The sequence below is a fragment of the Macaca fascicularis genome, chromosome 5 (assembly GCF_037993035.2).
Source record: "Macaca fascicularis isolate 582-1 chromosome 5, T2T-MFA8v1.1".
Taxonomy (NCBI): Eukaryota; Metazoa; Chordata; class Mammalia; order Primates; family Cercopithecidae; genus Macaca; species Macaca fascicularis.
The window spans coordinates 13,064,890-13,084,062 of NC_088379.1; the positions used below are offsets into that span (position 1 = coordinate 13,064,890).

Consider the following 19,173-nt stretch of genomic DNA (forward strand, 5'->3'; position numbering starts at 1 on the left):
GATGCCAAATAGATATTGAAATATATTTAAGAATAGCAGCTTACAGGAAGGCCAGCCACCTATTTTTTTGCCAAGTGGAGGGAATAAGATGCATGAAGGCTTAGTGGTGTGTCCCTCCCTTTGGAGACTAGCAGATGGTTTGGTGGAACTGAAGAGTGAATGTGAGTTTGAGTGGGTGGAAGATGATGGAGGAGAGATGGGCAGGAGCTGGATCATGAAGGTGCATGAATGCCTTGTAGAAAGGTTTCTGTTTATTCCAGTGGACTCTCATAGATTGTAAAGAGCTGCTGAAGAGGCTCTATTTATCCAATAGAGTCTTAGAGATCATGGAGAACTATACCAGAAGCAGTATAATGGGATCATCTGTACTACTAAATTTTTTCAGAGGGGAATTTGAGGGCTGAGAGTGGACATATTTCTGCCCAAAGTCATTCAGTGAAGTGTGACAGAGTTAACTTATATTGAGCTATATTCATTCCCATGTAGTTCCTCCCTATCTGTTCACTAAGGTAAATAACAGAAAAGAGCATAAGGCATACTATAGTGAAGGTGTGGCCTGGGGAGCTAAAAGATAGGCTGATGTGGGTTTGAATCCCAACCCATCACTTGTTGTTAGCTGTGAAACCTCAAGTGAGTTTTCAGTCTTTCTGAGAAACCTGAATAATAGAGATTTTTAGATGAAAAATGAGAGTGGTAATGCACATAATACTGTGGAGATTTCGTGAGAATTAGAGAACATCACAAATGTAATTATTTATCGCAATGCCTAGTACATAATTCATATGGATTTCAGTCTACCTATTTGTTTGAATTCTTTTCTTTGGAGTCACAGTGTCTTTCTTTGCATATGAACATATCTGAAACACCTGAACACAACTTTTGCCATCTCCATTCCCACTTCTAACTCTTCTCTTACACAGCCCGAGCATCAATTATTGGACCATATAACTGGGTGTGCACCCTCTTATTGAAAGTCCCTTCTCTCCCTTAAAGTGGGAGCACAGATTGAATAACATAGCACCTACTGGGGACTGACCTATGCTGAGTTAACTCAAAGGCTAGTTCTCTCATGTGTGGTGATACATAAAACACAAATCCACTGAGCAGTGTCTTCCCTCCCCCACACAGAGGCTCCAGGAGGGTCAAATAGGTCTCAGAGTGTTGTCCCATGGGCACAAAGGAAGAATACAGTGTACTGTATTCACCCATTGTGAATACAGCACTATTATTCTTCTCTGCTCTGGAAATGAACCCAATGGGCGCTTCTTTGTCAGACACTATAGGCAAATCTTACCTGAAAGAAGAGCCCTTTCTCAAGTTTCTTGTCCAGACTTACAGAGCTGTTGTTATCTTAACAGTTTCTCAAGATAAATAGAAGGATGTAGACTACAGAAAGACCATGTTGCTTGAATCTATTAGCCCATATTTAAGATGGTGAATTTTAAATGGGCTTTTTAGGGTAATGCTTTGTCACTCATTGTGATGAAGCAAATACCCTCAACAAGTGTCAGCACCTGCTTGGAGGATGTATTTTTAGCAGAGTAAATGTTACCTGTCAGGAAAAATTAGCATCACATACACACTTGTCTCAACTTCCTGGTCCGGCATTTTCCCCACTATCACTCTTTATATACGTTAATACTCCAATCAAACTAAACTAGTTGCTCTCTTTTACAACTTCTGCTTTCTTTCATTTGTGGGTTACTGGTACAGTTTTCTTAGCTTAGAATGCCTTCTTGCCCAACAATGTTTGTTCAATTCTATCTGTCTGTCATGAATCATCTCAAATCCTACCATTTCCAAGGAGTTTCTCTCTTTCTCAGCAAAGAAGAAATAATTTCTTCTTTCTCCAAATGTCCCTGATACTTTTTCCTGAACCTCTCTTAAGGCACTTACATGCCTCAGCCCTCCTAGAGTGTAAGCTCCTTGAGGCCTGGACTTACATCTTAACATCTGGGTGTTTTGCATCTTTGAGAGGCAATATAGCAGGAGGTCAAAGATATGGGGTCTGGGGTCAGGCTCCTGGATACACTCTGGGCTGTACTACTAACCAACTGTGTGATCTTAGACAATTCCTGGCATGGCATCATCACTCAACAATGTAAGCATTAACTGTTTATATTCTTCATAACACACAGGAAAGTACATGGTATATCCATTCTGTGCTCAGTAAATGTTTATTGATTGAATAAATAAAAAGGCAAATGAAAAGTAGTTCATCCTTGAGTGTTTGTTGAATGAATGGATGAATGAATAATTTAATGGATTTGGAATAACATTTCTCAAGCACACTTCTTTTCACAGAACCAAAAGAAACTGTTCTCTCTTAAACTCACTGTCCCATTAAATACTCCTCCCTTAGAACCATCTACCAACAAGATGATATGGCTTGTACAGTATTCTATTTTTGTTTGTTTTAAGAGTGATTATGCTAAAGGGCTGCTTCGAACTTTTGCAGATTGAAGAAAGAGGATTATTTTGCTTGCCTGTGATTGGTTTCTGTAGAAGAGCAGGGTTGGTTTCTGTAGAAGAGCAGAACGGAAGCAACTTCACCACTCTATACCAATGGCATTTCTGAGTGGACAAGCTGAAATTCAGTAATGTCTCCAAGCATCGTGGCTCTTCTCTCAAAATGAACTTTGAGGCTGCTAACCCTGCATGACGTAGCCTACGGGACACTCCACTCCCTCCCTGTTCTCATCAAACAAGAGAAGTTGCACAAGCTGGAGGGGCAGCTGGATCACAGTTTATGCTGCCCCCAGGATACATCTTTCATCCTAATGGTGCTTATTCAGCTGTGGGGATGCATTGGTATCTAGCTGATTTTTGAAAAAGTGCAAAAATCCATTTAAAAACACAACCAAATCCTCCTTTTGAGATAGGGGCCTTGTGTGGGGGTGGGGAGGAAAAGGATGAGAAAAATTTCCATCTTATTTTCTGATATTCTTTGCTTTGTGGGTGAATACTTACAGAGATGCCTGCAGGCGGTTTTCCAGAGCCCGTTTCTGATCAAAGTCAATAAAGCTCTTTCTCTATGTAGGAAGGAAGCTCTCTTTTAGACTACTTTCTTACTTTGTGCTTTCTTATGTAGATAAGTCATCTAAAATCACACAACCACAGGTCCTTATCTGTCAGGGCCTGGTAGCTAGCACTAGTGACATTTTTTTTAATCCAATAAACATGAATTAAGTTATTTCGATGGTGCCAGGCACTGAGACAGCTATCTATTAGGGATAGAGGGATTCAGAGGAAAAACAAACAGCTGCCCTTTCTATTTGTGTGTGTGTGTTCCTACTATGTGCCAGGTATAGTAACTTTTGTGTAATAGTAATGAGAAAAAGCAATTTAAAAATTATTTCCATTTTATAGAAATGTAGAAGTGGAAACTCTGGGAAGTGAAATAATTTGCCTAAGATCATTCAGGAAGGTATTCAGTGTTTGAGCTGAGCTTTCTGATATTGGCCACTAGAGAGGAGTGGAATAAAGAAGAAAGGGCACCTTGGGAAGAATTATTGGTATAACAAAAGCAGGGGGTGGTGATGGGGAGATGGGAGGGCCAGATCAGGTTCTGCAAAGAGTTTTGTGCATTGTCATTTGAACCGTAATGAGAGAGAAGGTTGGATTGGGAGGAAAACTTGATAACATGAAGTAAGGTTTGGAATACCAAGCTCTGCCAGTTGAAATTCATTCTTAAACACCTGGATTTATTCCTGTCAACAACTGTAATATAGATTAATTATAGGTAAGACTAAGTTAAAAAAGATAATCTGTGAAATAATCCATCAGTGATTTTTATTGTGTTTCTCCATTATAAAACCAGTGCATACCCATTATAAACATTTTTGGAGTGTCAAAAAAAAAAAAAAAATAGAAAGAAAAAAATTTCTCAGTGCAGCTACTATGCACCATTTGGTCCCTTTCTTTTTAGTCTTTTTTTTCTTCCCTTCTAAACGCTTGGGTTGTTTGGTTTACATAATTATCATTATATTGTAAATAAAACTTAGTACCACTTTTCACTTACTATTGTAACCTATAATTTTATTTTACATGCTATAAGGTCTCTAAAACTTACATTTCATGATTGTAATCCACTCATTGAATATACCACACTTAATATAAACAAGACTTTAGAGTTGGATATTTAGTTGTTTCGTACTTTTCACACCTGATCAATAACACTTTGATGAAAATGTGCTTTAAGATTTTCTAAAAATTCAAATAATTTCTATAAGATGATTTTCCGGGAGTGCTGCTACCAAATGAAAGGTCACATGTACTATTCAGCTCTTCTGTCATAAAACCAACTTAAGTCTTTTGTTTTTGTTTTTGTTTTAGAGTACCAACAATTTGTCTGGTTATGTGCTAGGCTGACTCAAGAATCTCCATTCTAGTGAGATCGCTAAAAACAATATGAAATATCATACAATGTTGGTGATGAGGAATATTACGAACCTGTGTCCCATGTCATGATGAATCAGACTTTCTGCATCACATATCATGATGAGTCATGACTTTCAGAGCTGGAAGGACCCTCAGAAAAGAATCCGGTCTTGGCCCAAAGCTGCAGTGGGCAAAGTATTTTAGAGCAGGCAGCAAAGGCCAGTACAAAGCATGTATTGAGTAAATGGCACAGCAGTTTTCAGATCTCTAAAATCATCACCTCTGGGTCATTTCTAGCATAAAAGTTCTATGGTACCAAGACCAGTCCTCTGGCTCTATCTGCTTAAAGCTGGAATTCTTAGCATTTGATACAGCCCCATTTACAGAAGCATAGCATACTCCCTCAAATAAGTCAATCAATTAAGAGACAGTGTTCCATCAGAATTTCCAATGGGAAGAGTTTGGTTTGCACTATGTTTGATAGGTTTGTTTTCCCAAATATCCCACTCATAGTGTACCCAAAAATTTATCTACCTGCTCAACAAATATTTCTCCCTCTTCATACTTTCCAAGCCTTTCTTGAGGAGATCACAGCCTCCCTCTATTCAGTTCTTAGTAATCCAATCATAGTATCCCAATTATGACCAATAAGATATGAGGGGAAACCTGCTGGGAAGCTTTTGGGAAAACTTTTGTTCGTAAAAAGTTGTCACATGGAAAAGATATCTTCTTTTTTTAAAAATTTTTTTTATTATTATTATACTTTAAGTTCTAGGGTACATGTGCATAATGTGCAGGTTTGTTACATATGTATACTTGTGCCATGTTGCTGTGCTGCACCCATCAACTCGTCAGCACCCATCAACCCGTCATTTACATCAGGTATAACTCCCAATGCAATCCCTCCCCCCTCCCCCCTCCCCATGATAGGCCCCGGTGTGTGATGTTCCCTTTCCCGAGTCCAAGTGATCTCATTGTTCAGTTCCCACCTATGAGTGAGAACATGCGGTGTTTGGTGTTCTGTTCTTGTGATAGTTTGCTAAGAATGATGGTTTCCAGCTGCATCCATGTCCCTACAAAGGACACAAACTCATCCTTTTTTATGGCTGCATAGTATTCCATGGTGTATATGTGCCACATTTTCTTAATCCAGTCTGTCACTGATGGACATTTGGGTCTTTTGCTGTACATTTTTGTGTCTGTACATGGTGCCTGGAACTGCAGCAGCAACCTTGTGATCTAGAAGATAGTTAGGAAAATCTTTTGGGGATTTCGTAGTAGAATCATAGGGGAAAAAACTGAGTTTCAAATGATGTCTTTGAGTTGATAAATTACATCTGAAGCCTCCCTGCACTTCTTGTTACGTGACAGAACTATTTCTCATTGTTTACATGAGTTGATATTAAGCTTTCTATTATTTAAAGCTCAAGGCATCTTTACTGCTATAATATATATGAATGAAATCCTCAATCATGGGGCCAGCTCATCTAGATTGCCAGGGTACTGCATTAACAATTTCTACTTTGGGCAGGTGTGTGTTAAAAAATGCTCAGCTTTGCTCTCATCACCTCAAGGAAATATTTCTCATCCTCTGCCTAACCTTCAGCTCCATTTGATTTGGATGTTTCTCCTCTGAGCTTTCATAATAACATCTTTGGTTTTATTGTATTAATGTCGTTTCTGTCTTCTCACTAACCTTTGAGTTCTTTGAGGACAGCAACTGTTTTAGTCATCTCAGTAGCTCCACTCTTAGAATTCAAAATGGAAAGCAAAATAAATAAGTTATTCACCAGATTGCTGTGACTCTTATTTTTCATTAAGGTATTAAGTGGCGTGTTTGTGTGTGTGTGTCTGTGTGTGTGGGCATGCACATATGTGTTCATATCATTTTTTTTAGAATTTGGTACCTTTACCCACTCATATGCCTGCTGTATTTTCTTTTCCTATCTCATTCACATGAGATAACGTCTCTCACAAATGTAAACCAAACCTAGTTTACATGAAACTTCTATACCCCCAAGGAAGACTTAAAACTGCTTGAAGTATCTTGTCTTGCGGGAAGGACAATTTGAAGAGTGTGTGGGTCATTGAAAGCAGGATAGGGATGCCTGTTCATTCTGCTGAAAGACGTCTCATTATGCTACTGGCCACAAGGTGTCCATCTCTCAGTAAGAAGAATGCATAGCTTCTGAAGAGTGTGTCTGCCGCCACCCCCGGCTCAAGGGACTTTGAAAAGTTGTTTAAGGATTGTGTAGGTGGCTTGAGGCTCTATCCAAAGGAATAGGAATGTGTGATCTATAATAGTTATTCAGTGACTAAGCTACCAGCATCACAAGGCCTGCAGATGACTAATAATTATTCTCATTCTACAGGGTATGGTTTGCAAAACAAAGTAAGCCAGGCCTCTGCTCTTTTGTCCTGTGAGTCATTCCTGTAAAATGAGTACCCTGGGCTCCAGTGGTAAGGCTCAGAGAGCACCAGGAATACTAGCTGGTATTTTTCACTTTTCTCCCTGCCTTCTCTATCCACCTATCTCCCCTGCAGTCCCAGTCCTTTTCGGGCCACACTTCCCCTTGAAAGCCTTGAGGGGAGGCTGTGCTGTGCTGGGGTTAAGAATCTGACTTTGAATTCTAACATAGAGGCTCGCATCTGGACTCCCTCATTCCCAGATGTGTAGCCTTGGGCAAAGGACTTAGCTTCTCTGAGCTCCAGTGGTTCTCATTCTCAGATGGAGATAATGAAGTAAGTTATAGAATTGTTATGGAAACTAATGGATATAAAGTGCTTAGTATACTGCCTTGGTGCAGACTAAGAGCTCAAGAAATGGTAATTATTATTAAGATTAGCTACAAGTTTTCCTCAGGCTGTCTGCAAAGAGTGAAATAGCTGTATGATTTAGGGACTTAAAAAAAAACTTCTCTAATATTTTGTTTACTCATCTTAAAAACCAATTATAATAATCTCTACCTTGCAGTTTTATAAGCAAAGTAGAGCAGGACATGGCAAAGTGTCTGGCATAATGTAGTTCCTTTACACATACCTATTTTTTCTTTTTTCTCTTCATGGTGGATGGAAGATTCCCTTGGTGTGTTCAAATTCCTAAAGTAGCTCTTTCAGGCCTTTATGGTAGAAGGTGTTGGTTCTTCAGCACTAACCCCAGAAGACTGGTTTCTAAACACTAGGATATACACTGATGCTGGGTATTTATCTGCCTTGGAAGATAGAAGGGGTTTGGAGTTTCTGAAAATGGCAGAGGCCTGGGCACTGTTGACATGTACTACCCTGGATAGGGTGTGGCCAGTTGCAAACCCACAGAGGTCGGAGCCTGGGCAGTACAGTTTAGAAGTAACATAGACAAGGTGATGTCTACAGGACCCATTCCCAAATGTTCTGGGCCAGGAACTATGACGGTGTGCTTGTTTAAGAGTAGAGAAGAGGAGCCTCTCATGAATGACATTCACTGGTCTTCCTGCCATTCTTCCCACTGTGGGCTCACAGATGGACTTTACTCCATTTCGACTAGTAAATGATGTGGCATTTTTTGGATGCTAATGTGGAATAAGTTCAAATTGAGTATATCTATAAGCAACAAGTAAGGTAGGGCCTAATCAGAAAGGCTTAATAAATGATAGTTGATATTATTCTTATTCCCTCTCGAAGAGAGATAGGGTTTCAGGCAAAAAACTTAAGAGTGAGGATTTTGGAGTCAGAAGCAAGAATATCATTGTTGGCTCCATCAGTTACTGTCTTCATTCTCTTAGGCAAGTCGTTAAACCCTCCCTTTCTTCATCTATATGGTTTGGATATTAAGATTCTCTTTCACAGAGTGTGGTTGGTCATAAGAGTTAAATGATGGAATCATGTCTAGCTTGTATAATTGATTGATAGTTGTTATTGTTAACATTACCATGATTGTATAGTAGCTGTTGAGGGAAGCTTTGTGCTTTTCATATTACAGTTCCTGACCATCAGTGTAGAAAGATAAGAGTTCAAGACCATCAATTCCAACCCTATTGTGCTTATTTACATTCACTCTAGAGGATTCTGGGATGCTTTACAGTGAATATGTAGGCTTAGAAAAACATCTTTTGAGAATAACCATGCATTTTCATGTTGATGGTCCTGATAAGAAAAACTCTACATGGTTGGAAATGACCAAGGACAAAGATAAGATATTTTGAAAAACTTTCAAGGCAAGAATTTTTTCTTTGGAAGTAGTGATAGAGTGAAAAAAAGAGTAAAAATTTTGGGAACATGGAAATATTGCAATTTCATGTATAATGCCCTTTGGAGATGTAAATTAACTTTATTCTTTTAGCAAAATAAATCATTTGTCATAAACTTTTTTTCCCCTTTAAAGATCTAAAGACCTGGTGTGGGATGAAGAGAGAAACCTCTGAACATTTGGAGGATGTTTTTCTTTACTGCTGTTCCTAATTTATTGAGAGCAAAAATAAATCTTCTTTAAAAACACCTGACACATTTTGTTTCGGGAAACTCTTCATGCTGGAGTTAGTGCAGACTAATATTACACCTCTTTTTTGTTTTCTTTACAGTTCAGTTCAATTCAGTATATTTTATTTCAATTTAATTCAGTGTAACTTAATTAATTTATTGTCATTGACTATGTGTTTGTACCTAGTCTTAACCAAATGGGGAAACAAGAGAAACAAGTGGCACAACCTTATATTTCCCTGGGAATTCTGAGTGCTTATGTAAACCGAGAGCCACTGAGGTTCTCTCGGTTTACATAAGCACTCAGAATGCCAGGGAAAACCCTACAAATACAGGTGAGAAGAGCCCAAATGCATAATTCTGCCATTCTCCTTACTCCACTTGATATTCTCATTTATTCTCTAATAGTTTTTCAAAGAAAGAGAAAATTGAAGATGTAGAAGAAAATTGAGTGTCATGGAAAAATGTTACAATCTATTTTTAAGTGAAAGAAGTCAGATCATAGATCTATATATATAGTATGATCCAAATTTTGTATGTGTGAAGGAGAATAGTAAGCATAACTTGTTCTATCATCTCAGATTTGACTCCAGTGCCCAAACTAAACACTAAGTGCCCAAGTCTTCTCGTTTTCTGAAATGATGTGCTAAGCCATCAATTAAGCAATTGCAAAGGAGATGTCACAGAATTGGTTCTCTCAGCATCAGCTCATCACCCACTTCAATACAAAGGATGCTGAGAATTGATAGGAGACTGGATATCTGGGAAAATGAGCTGGGGAGAATTACTGGAGGCAAATAATTCCTTCTCACTACAGTATAAGCAAAGTGTACCGGTCAGCTATCGCCATAATAATGCTGTGTAACAAACAATCTCATAATCTTATTGTTATTAAAATAAACATTTATTTTCATGAAGTTGCAGGCAGCCTGTAGTTTGGAAGATCTGAGCTGAGTTCCTCTTGGCAGCTCCAGTTCAGACTGTGGTTTGGTCAGGCTTGTTCCTAGATGTAGATTGGGTTTCAGTCTCTTCACTGTGTCTTGTTTTCCTGGAACCAGTTGTTGGCCAGGACATGGTGGGATAAATACAAGAATCAGCTGAAAGATGTAGTGTCTCTTAAGATCTTGGCTCAGAATTGGCACAATGTTGCTTCTTTCCTTAACTGATTGGCAAAAACAAGTCAGATGACTTGCCCTACATCAATGAGACTGGAGAAATAAGCTGTACCATGTGGAGAAGATGTATTTACTAAACAACAATTTGCCAAAGAAAACTGACTGGAGAACTTAATATGTTCCTCTTGGTATTTGGGGAACATAAGCACCAGTACCTGATCTTAGATTGAAAATATTTATAGAGGACTGTGTTGAGAAGTTATGATAGTTGCAGAATTTAGTTGGCCTAAGATTTATATGTGTTCCTGGTATGCCAGAAGTGAACTTTATGGAAGGGAGCTAGTTATGGGCTGCACTGTAAAAGTTTTCTGAGAGGATGCTACCTGGAGAGATGAAGTGACAAAATGAGATAATGTGTAAGTGGAAAGGAAGGCAGGGGCTGAAATACTGTTGTGCATGACCAGCTACTGCAAGCACTGAAGCAGCAGGAATTGGTTCTTCTTTATCAAGAAGTATATATAAATATAAAGAGTATCTTTATTGGATGTTCTTTATAACTGAGTATCAATTAGGGCCCAATCAGAGAAGAAGAACCACTATGAGTAAGAATTAGATCTTACACTGTTATGGGAGCTGGTGGGGATGTCATGCAGGACTGGTGGTCTGTGTCTGATGTTGAGCCTGAAGTCACTATAGGTCACCCAAGCCAGCAGCTGAGATGGGAGATGGTCAGGGAGTCAGGAGAACAAGGGAAACCCATGAGAGGTACTGAATTCCACAAAAACAAGCTGAAGCATTTATCTGTCTCCCACTACCTCCAAACTTAATGGGAAACGGGTACTCTTCACATGGAGTTGCACATGCACCTGACCCAGGGCTTGAATAAGCTGAAGGAAGAGATCCAGGGAATGCTAGAGGAGCTGCAAGTTCAGGAGCTGCCCCAAAGTAGCAACACACTCTAGAAGCTGTGAGCTCAGGTCCTGCCCCACACAGCAACACAATGTAGAAGGTGTAAGCCTGGGTGCTGTCCCATACCAGCAACACAAGCTGGCAGATCAGTGAGGTGCCACATGCATGAGCTGCCAGTGTCTGGCGGCCTACACCAAACTTGAAGATGTTAAGCATGGCTGCTTCTTCACTATGGTCTTTTCTATCTCGTGTACATTTTTCTTATAGCCTCTTCAACTTGGAACCTCATGGAGATGAAACTCTGGGAATTGAGTTCCTGCTTAGCTAAGCTGACATGTTACAAAGCCACCGTGCCCTGTAATCTCTTTAGAGAGTTCTAAACAACAGTTAGAAAGTGAGGGACAACGTGGACTGAGGAAGCAAGTGAGAGTGAAGAAACCTGCCTTGAAACCACGATGTCCTTCCTCCCTCAGGTTCCCAGCGTAAGGCACGTATGCACTGTGGAGTGGAGAAGCGTTTTAAGTTGGTTGAGAGAGAGTATGAACTTTGTTATATGTGAAAGTGAGTAGAGAAATGATGGAAATTGCATGAGATTTCACGCAAGTGCTGAGAAGCGTCAACCTTAAATAATGAGATTCAGAAAATATGATTAAGTAGATTTTATTCAAGTGTAAAACTTGAGGGTAGCAACCCAGGAGGAAACACGGATTCCAAAAGAATGGGTCAGTGTTCCAAAGTAGGGAAATTAAGGCTTTCACTTACATAGGCAGAGATGGAGAAATTTAACAGTTGCAATATTTTCCTTGTAAGACCAATACATATGTTACAGTGATTTCACTGGTTATAGGTTCCTACATTCCAAGGTAGATTGCTTTAACATTCCATAAGCAGGGGTAATAGATTCCTGGGAGTCCTAGCTCTCATACTTTTTGGTCTTTCCTTATCGTCTATAGTACAAGAATAAATAAGGGAGTTAATCTATGATTGGAGAAGCCGAAGTTGCAGCTGTATGCTACACATGACGCAGGCCACATAGCCACATTCCTCTCAAGGCTCAAAATAATATAAAGTTCCACCAAGTTTAAGTTTAAATTCTTTAATTTCACTAAGGGAGGATCACAAGATCAAGGAAGAAAGGCAGAGTGTCAAAAAATAAAGCAGCTTTTGGCTATATTTTACTTTGACTGGATTTTTAAAATTGTACATGTATACACAGGGGTGTGTGTGTGTGTGTGTGTGTGTGTGTATGTATTTTGGGTTTATTGAAGTATATAAACTGGCTGAGTTACAAACATCAAAGGATTTTTTTCCCTAGTCCCTGTTCCCAATAATGCTGTATTAAATCTCTCATTCATAGTGTAGCAGATTTCATAATTTCCCATTCCTCTTGGTTGCACAACTTCTTCTGGCTTAAGAGAGTAGTCTCATCTTTTCCTGTCACTCCAGTGCTATCTGGGCTTGAGACTTGGGGGAGGTAGTTGGGAGTGACCTTATCTGCTCTTTACCCTTCCTCCTGTATCCTTTCTCTGGGAATGGTCCTCCTCATCCCCTCATATGGAGATAGGTGCTGCGGTGTGTGGGTGAGTGGAGGAGAAAGAGGCCAAGGACAGGCATTTCTTATTTAACCCACGGCAGGCACAGTGCACTCTGTTAGTGGTTTTTCTGACTCACGCTGAAGGTCCTTACAGCCCTCTCTGGTTGGTTTCCATCTCTGTGGCTCCCTCATGGTCAGTGCTTGGTCACTTTTCTGAGCCCCCTCCCAACTGCAGAAAGAAGATCTAACTCCAGATCCCAACCCTCCCTCAGATGCCTCCTTGTGGTTCATTGTCAGCCTCCTGCTGCTTGGGTCCTTCTCCTTGGCAGCCCACATGCTTGTGTGAGTCTCTTCTTCAGTTCACTTGACCTCCAGAAGGTGGGCGCCTCTCTGCCATGCAGAGGAACAGGCTGCTCCACCAACGGTCTCCCTCTGCCCCACTCTCTCAATGCGGCTCTTTTCCTACTTAAGTGGGAACAGAGCAAATCAACGGGGCTACATTCTAATCAGGTGCTCAATGGGAATGAGAAATCAGCATTCCCTTCTTGAAGGTGCTCCTAATCTTTATGAATTATCTTTTGGGAAGACCCTTTGTTTAGCTCTCAGATGTGCTCTAGCCCAGCGTTTCCACCCAGCAATTATAGATGGCCCCGTTCTCCAATCTACTTTTACAGAATGTGAGGTAGTGGTTGGTGGTGGTGTTGAATTATGGTTGCAGGGAGCAGTGAGGTTCAGCCATCTCTTTTTAAAAACCACTTTATTGAGGTATGACTGACATGTAAAATGCTGTACATATTTAATTTTTACTACTTGTTGAGTTTGAGGATACGTATACAACTGTGAAATCATCACCACCACCAAGGTCAAAGACTGACATATCCATCACCTCTCAAAGTTTCTTTCAGTTCTTTTTACTCTAATAATTATTATTTTTTTGGTGGTAGAACACTTAAAGTAAGCCTACACTCTTAGCAAATTAAAAAAATATAATATTGTATTTTTAGCTATAGGTTCTATGCTTTACTTTAGATATCCAGAACTTATTTATCCTAAATAACAAAACTTCGTCCCTTTGACCGACATCTCTCCATTCCTGCCTGCGCCTGCACCAACCCCTGGCAGCATCATCCTACTCTCTGCTTCTACGAGTTTGGCTATTTTAAATTTCATGTTTTAAGTGAGATCATGCATTATTTGTCTTCCTGTGCCTGACTGATATCACTTAGCATAATCTTCTACAGTTCCATACATGTTGTCACAGATGGTAGGATTTCCTTCTTTATTAAGACTGAGAAATATTCCAGTGCATGTATATACCACAATTTCTTTATCCATTCATCCCTCAGTGGACATAGAGTTTCCATATCTAAACTATTATGAATAATGCTGCACTGAGTATGGGAGTACAGGTATCTTTTCAAGATAATGATTTCAATTTCTTTAGATATATAAGTAGAAGTAGGATTACTGGGTCATATACCTCATGAAAGACTCAAGGAAGGTGTTTGGCTTTATTTAGAATGTGTAGCACTTAATGCCTCTTTGTTCACAGTTTTATTTGTTAATTCTGGAATAACAGAAAAATTCCCACATTCTTTTTATATACTTACAACACACACACACACACACACACACACACACACATCACACCCATACCCTATGGGTGAGAGAGAGAGAGAAAGTGTAGCAGGGGCTTTGCTGAAATATTAACAGTGGCTGTCGTTGGGCTGTAAGATTAGAAACTGTTTTTCCCTTCTCTGTGCTTTACTGCTTGCTTCACCTTTTCTCCAATAAAAGTGCACCCAGTGTATCTCTCTTAAAATAAGAAGATGAAGTACAATAAACATGATTTTAAAACTGCAGCACCATTCCACTGATAGAACAGATGTGAGAGGCAGGGGCTTGGGTTTTCTGACCTCCCAGGGCTCTCTGCAGGCTCATGATTTTATGAAACATCAGCTGTTCTGAATTCCTGCAGCACCTGCCACAACAAAAGGAGGCCTTTTGCTGAGCATACTAATGCAGTTGCACACGCCTTCATAGAACAAAGAAATCAAAATGAGGAGTTCATTAAGCATCATTTGGACACTGTCCATTCTACCCTGGCCTGAGCCCTCCAGGGGAGGTAGAAATCCACCTGCAAGGGAAGATGTCCTATGTCGAGTGAGTCCCCACCACCTCCCTTTTGTCCTCTCTGGGGATCTCCTCCCCACTCTTTCTGGTCCTTTGCCTCCCATTTGGCTCACACCTCAACTACTGCCTCATCTGCAGACCCCTCTGGCATCGGCTCCTCTAGCTATGCCTCTGAATTCTCTCATGGACCCGACTTTGCCCCCACGCTTTACAGCTGTGCCTGAAAGACAGGTTGGCTTCCCAGGAGGCAAAGGTACAGTGAACAGGCTGCCCCTCAATCCTATTAGCTTCTTCCTGTCTGATTTCTCATACACTTGGCTGGTTTTTTTTTTGTTGTTTTGTTTTGTTTGTTTGTTTGTTTTTTGTAGTCTTCAGAATTAGCAACCCTTCTCTTGGCTTTGCTGAGCGATGCCATGCTGATGTCCATTTCTTCATAGTATAGAATCTTTTCAAGGTTTAGGTGACTTCTGCCCATCCTCTTCATGGGAGGGATGCTGAAGACAAAGAGTATGTTCCTCTTCCTACTCCCTCACTCACTCTGTCTCAAGGAGGGAGGGATTGACAGTCTCATTGATCCAGGCTTAACACTTTCTGGGACATGTTTATTAGTGAGTGAGTTCACTGCACTTTATTTTTTAATTTTATTTTAATTATTATTATTTTTTTTGAGACGGTGTTTCACTCTTGTTGCCCAGGATGGAGTGCAATGGCATGATCTTGGCTTACCGCAACCTTGCCTTGCGTCTTGGGGTTCAAGCAATTCTCCTGCCTCAGCCTCCCGCGTAGCTGGGATTACAGGCATGTGCCACCAAGCCTGGCTAATTTTTGTAATTTTAGTAGAGGCAGGGTTTCTCCGTGTTGGTCAGGCTGGTCTCGAACTCCCGACCTCAGGTGATCCACTCACCTTGGCACCCCAAAGTCCTGGGATTACAGGCATGAGCCACCATGCCCAGCCTTCACTGCACTTTAAAGGCAGGATTCTAATCTCTACTTTTTCTTGTGCTTGAACATAATCGGTGCTCTTTCATCTTTTTTGCTGACTTAGTAAACATTTCGTACTGAGGATTCCATTTCGTACTGAGGATTCCATCCATCCCCAGTGTAAGTCAGTGCCCACTGAACTCCCTCTTGAGTGGGGTGAAGCAGGTCTGTCACTCTCACCCGTACAGTTTTCTGGCTCAGTGCACCTAGTTGTGCTGTTGACTGGTTATATATCTTTCTTCTCCAGCATGCCTGAGCTCGCTCCTCTCAGGGCTTTAAACCTAAGCCATGCTCTTGAATCCAGATTTGATTAGGGATCTACAGTGGAACTGTCACAAGCCCGAAAACCTATAAACTAAGCAGTAGATTTCCATTTGACCATTGTTCGTTGGGTGTAAATGTCAAGTGGAGGTGAGGAGGGAGGCTGGACATTACCCTGTTGATACTGGGGATTGAACAGACAATCTGTGGGAAATTCGGTGCCCTTCCACAGCTTGGCTTTGGAATGAGCTTTCATTTATTCCACTGGGTTACATTCTCCCATTGGTCCACATTAAGGTGCTGCTGTAGGAATAAGCTTTTGCAATAGCGTGGATGTAATTTTCATGCTTCTCTTTTGTCCAGAACCAGCCTCCTTCCTGACCTGGGATTATGCAAAGAGAGATAATATGCAAATGAGATCATAGATTGCATTTATTTTTGGGCCAGTTGGATTTAACATAGTGCATGTTATACCAATAAGCACCACTAAGTCTTTGTATAATCCCTCTTCCTCCTGATGGAATCTATAATCTATGATCTCATTAGTACTAACTCTAACAAGCCTAGGATATTCTGGTGAAAGCTGGTAGAAATTACACGAGGCTGAAAACTTAATGACCTGCCCTTGTTGAGTGAACCTCTTCAACCTCTTGTCTCTAGGGCAAAATAATTCAAAATGTTGTGGGAACTTCAATCCTTTTTTCCCAGTGTCTCATAGGAGGGAGCCAGGCAGAATATCATGATCTCTGCTTTAAGGAAGTGGTAATTCTTGACCAATGTGAGCATAATGGTTTAGTGAAGTAGAACTCCCAGTTTAAGGAAGGCAGAGCATAGCACAGTGATTAAGAACATGGACTTTGCATTCAGACAAATTAGGGTTGAAACCTGGCTTGATTAATAACTAGCTGTGAAACCTTGGACAAGTTACTTAATCTCGTTCAGTATTGTGAATGTTCTTTTTTAGTGGTAAAATGAGGGATAATTATAACTAACTCATAGAGTCATCATAAGAATTAAATGAGGTAGTGTAAGCAAAGTCCTTCAGCACAGGCCCTGACACATGGTAAACTGCCAATATATGGTAGCTACAATACTGTCTCATCATTGTACTATAAACACATTTTGTCTCCTGATGTGATGGATTAAACTGGAATAGGAAGAACAAGGGCAAGCAAGGACAATGGATCACAGCCAGTGTCAACCCCACGTAGGGCCTGGGTGAAGACCTAGGATCAAAGAGGGAAGGACGTTCAGGACACAACGAACTATTCCCAGAGAGATATCTGCATCCTCCCTAAACTCACCAAAGAGCCTTGTTCAGGGGCTGGGTGGGGATACACTTGGATACTGAAAAAGGCAATAGATTTCATTTGAGAAATGGGTTTCCATCACTGCCTTTTCTCTAATTTGCTGGGTTCCTGTGACAGATTGCAAAGGTGGTTTCAATTCTTAATCTCTTTAGCCTTGTCTCTGCTATGTGACTTTGCAGATCGTCATGCTAAAGATAGACTCTTTTACCCATGTCTTGAATCTGGGCTGGCTCTGTGACTTGTTTCATCAAGTGTATCAGAAGTAATGGTTTCCCAGTTCCAAGTCTAGACTTCAAGAGGCCCATGTGTTTCCATCATACTTACTCTCTGTCTCTCTGTCGTGGCCATAAGGACATGCTGGGCTGTAGCTTGCTGAAGGATGAGAAACACATGGAGCAGAGCTGAGTCATCCCACTGGACCCAGCAGAAGCCTGAACTGATCAGTGGACTGCAAGCCATTTCTGAGCTATTTGGGTGATGAGCACAGATGAGCAGAGTCAACCAGTCTAATGTCCTAAATGCATGAACAATAAAGGCTTATTGTTGAATGAGGTTTTGTGTGGTTCATCTTATGTAGCATTGTCACGAAGACAGATAACTGAACAGTTGCAATATAACTTCATCTTGTTTATCATTTTGAATTCACTCATTCACTCAACAGGCATCAAGTATCTACCATGTATCAATGCCGGGCTAAGCATTGTTGGAGAGACATTGTTTGGTGATAGCAAACAGTAATAACAAAGGAGACAAACAACTGTCTCTTTTATCCACCAATATATCCTTCTGACCTAACAGAGTAAGTTGGCACTTAGTAGATGTTCAATAAACATTTGCTGTCTTGTGAAGACATAATGATGCAATAAACATATGTTGTTGTATGTAAGTGTAGTATGTGTGTGTCTGTGTTCCAGATAACTAACTAAATATGTCATTAAAATATCAGGCCCATTTTCCTTGCTCTCCTCTGGAACGGCAGAAATAATTTCCTATTCTTTTCTCCACTGTCTTTTTTTTTTTTCTTTTTCTTTCCCCTCCTACAATGTCAGCAGCAGAAACTGCAGTGTGCTGTTAAACTTACCTCTGTAATAGAATGTAGATGTATAAATCAAAACAGCTTCTAACGGGTTGTCTGCAGTAATAAATGCTACGGAGGCTGCCCAACTGGCAGTGTAAGAGAGATTATACAAACTGCTGCCTGGAGAAAACACAGCATCATGAATAAACTTAGCCTTGAATTATTTATATATTTTAGGCGGTTTTTTGTCTCCTCAATCTGCAAGGCCTGGGAATGATTTTCACTGGGAGCCGAGAGTGTCTGAATTTGGCTGTAAAAGAAAAACAGTTGCAGTATGTCTTAGACCAAGTTTCAGGGTGAAGATGGCATCATGTTACATGAGGAGTCAACAAGGCTGGCAGTGCAGTGCAGTGAGAAGATACTGCCTAGAGCTCAGGAGAGGACAGTTTGAATCCTAGGAAGTTGTGTCTCTAGGGGCTTGTGGGCTTTGTGGACCACCTTGGACCCACACAGTCGGATGGAGAGCCCCAGTGCCCACCTCCAACACTTCTACCAGAGGAAGCTGCATCATTCTCTTTTTTGAAGTAGATTTCGATCTGAGACTTTGTTGTGGAGAACAATGGTTTTATTATAAAATGAAAAGTTTGGAAATCAATGGTGTGACTAATCTTTGAGACTCTATACAAGTGAGCCTCACCTCCTCCTGCCCACTGAGACCCCGGGGACCCTTTAAAAATGATTAATGCCAGGGTCCTAATCTTTATCAATTAAATCAGAATTTCTGGAGATGGGAGTAGACATCAGAATTTTAAAATATATCCAGGTGACTCTGATGTGCAGCCAGGGTTGAGAACCACTACTTCACACCCTTCATTCATCTAACAGGACAAGTATTGAGCACTGCCATCAGCCAGGCATTCAGCAGAGGATGGAGGATAAAGTGAAGAACGGGACAGGCCCAATCCTTGCCTTCATGGATTTCTCCATTTAAGTAAACACACAGCTGCAATTTGGAGGGATATATCCTGGTATGGAAATACACAATACTATGACAGTAATAGCAGGAATGATAATAGC

General features: G+C 40.6%; 1 long non-coding RNA gene across 10 annotated transcripts in view; it reads left to right on the top strand.

Moving 5' to 3' along the window:
• Nucleotides 1–19,173, top strand: part of LOC107129704 (uncharacterized) — a 69,470-nt gene that overhangs the window by 19,881 nt on the left and 30,416 nt on the right. For 5 of the 10 annotated variants that reach the window (XR_010586753.2, XR_010586752.2, XR_001490654.4 and 2 more), the window contains one exon: nt 17,430–17,622. The exons of the other annotated variants lie outside the window; for them this stretch is intronic. This is a non-coding gene — a long non-coding RNA (uncharacterized lncRNA). Of the gene's footprint in view, nt 1–17,429; nt 17,623–19,173 lie in introns of those variants that run through there. 10 annotated transcript variants of the gene reach the window in all.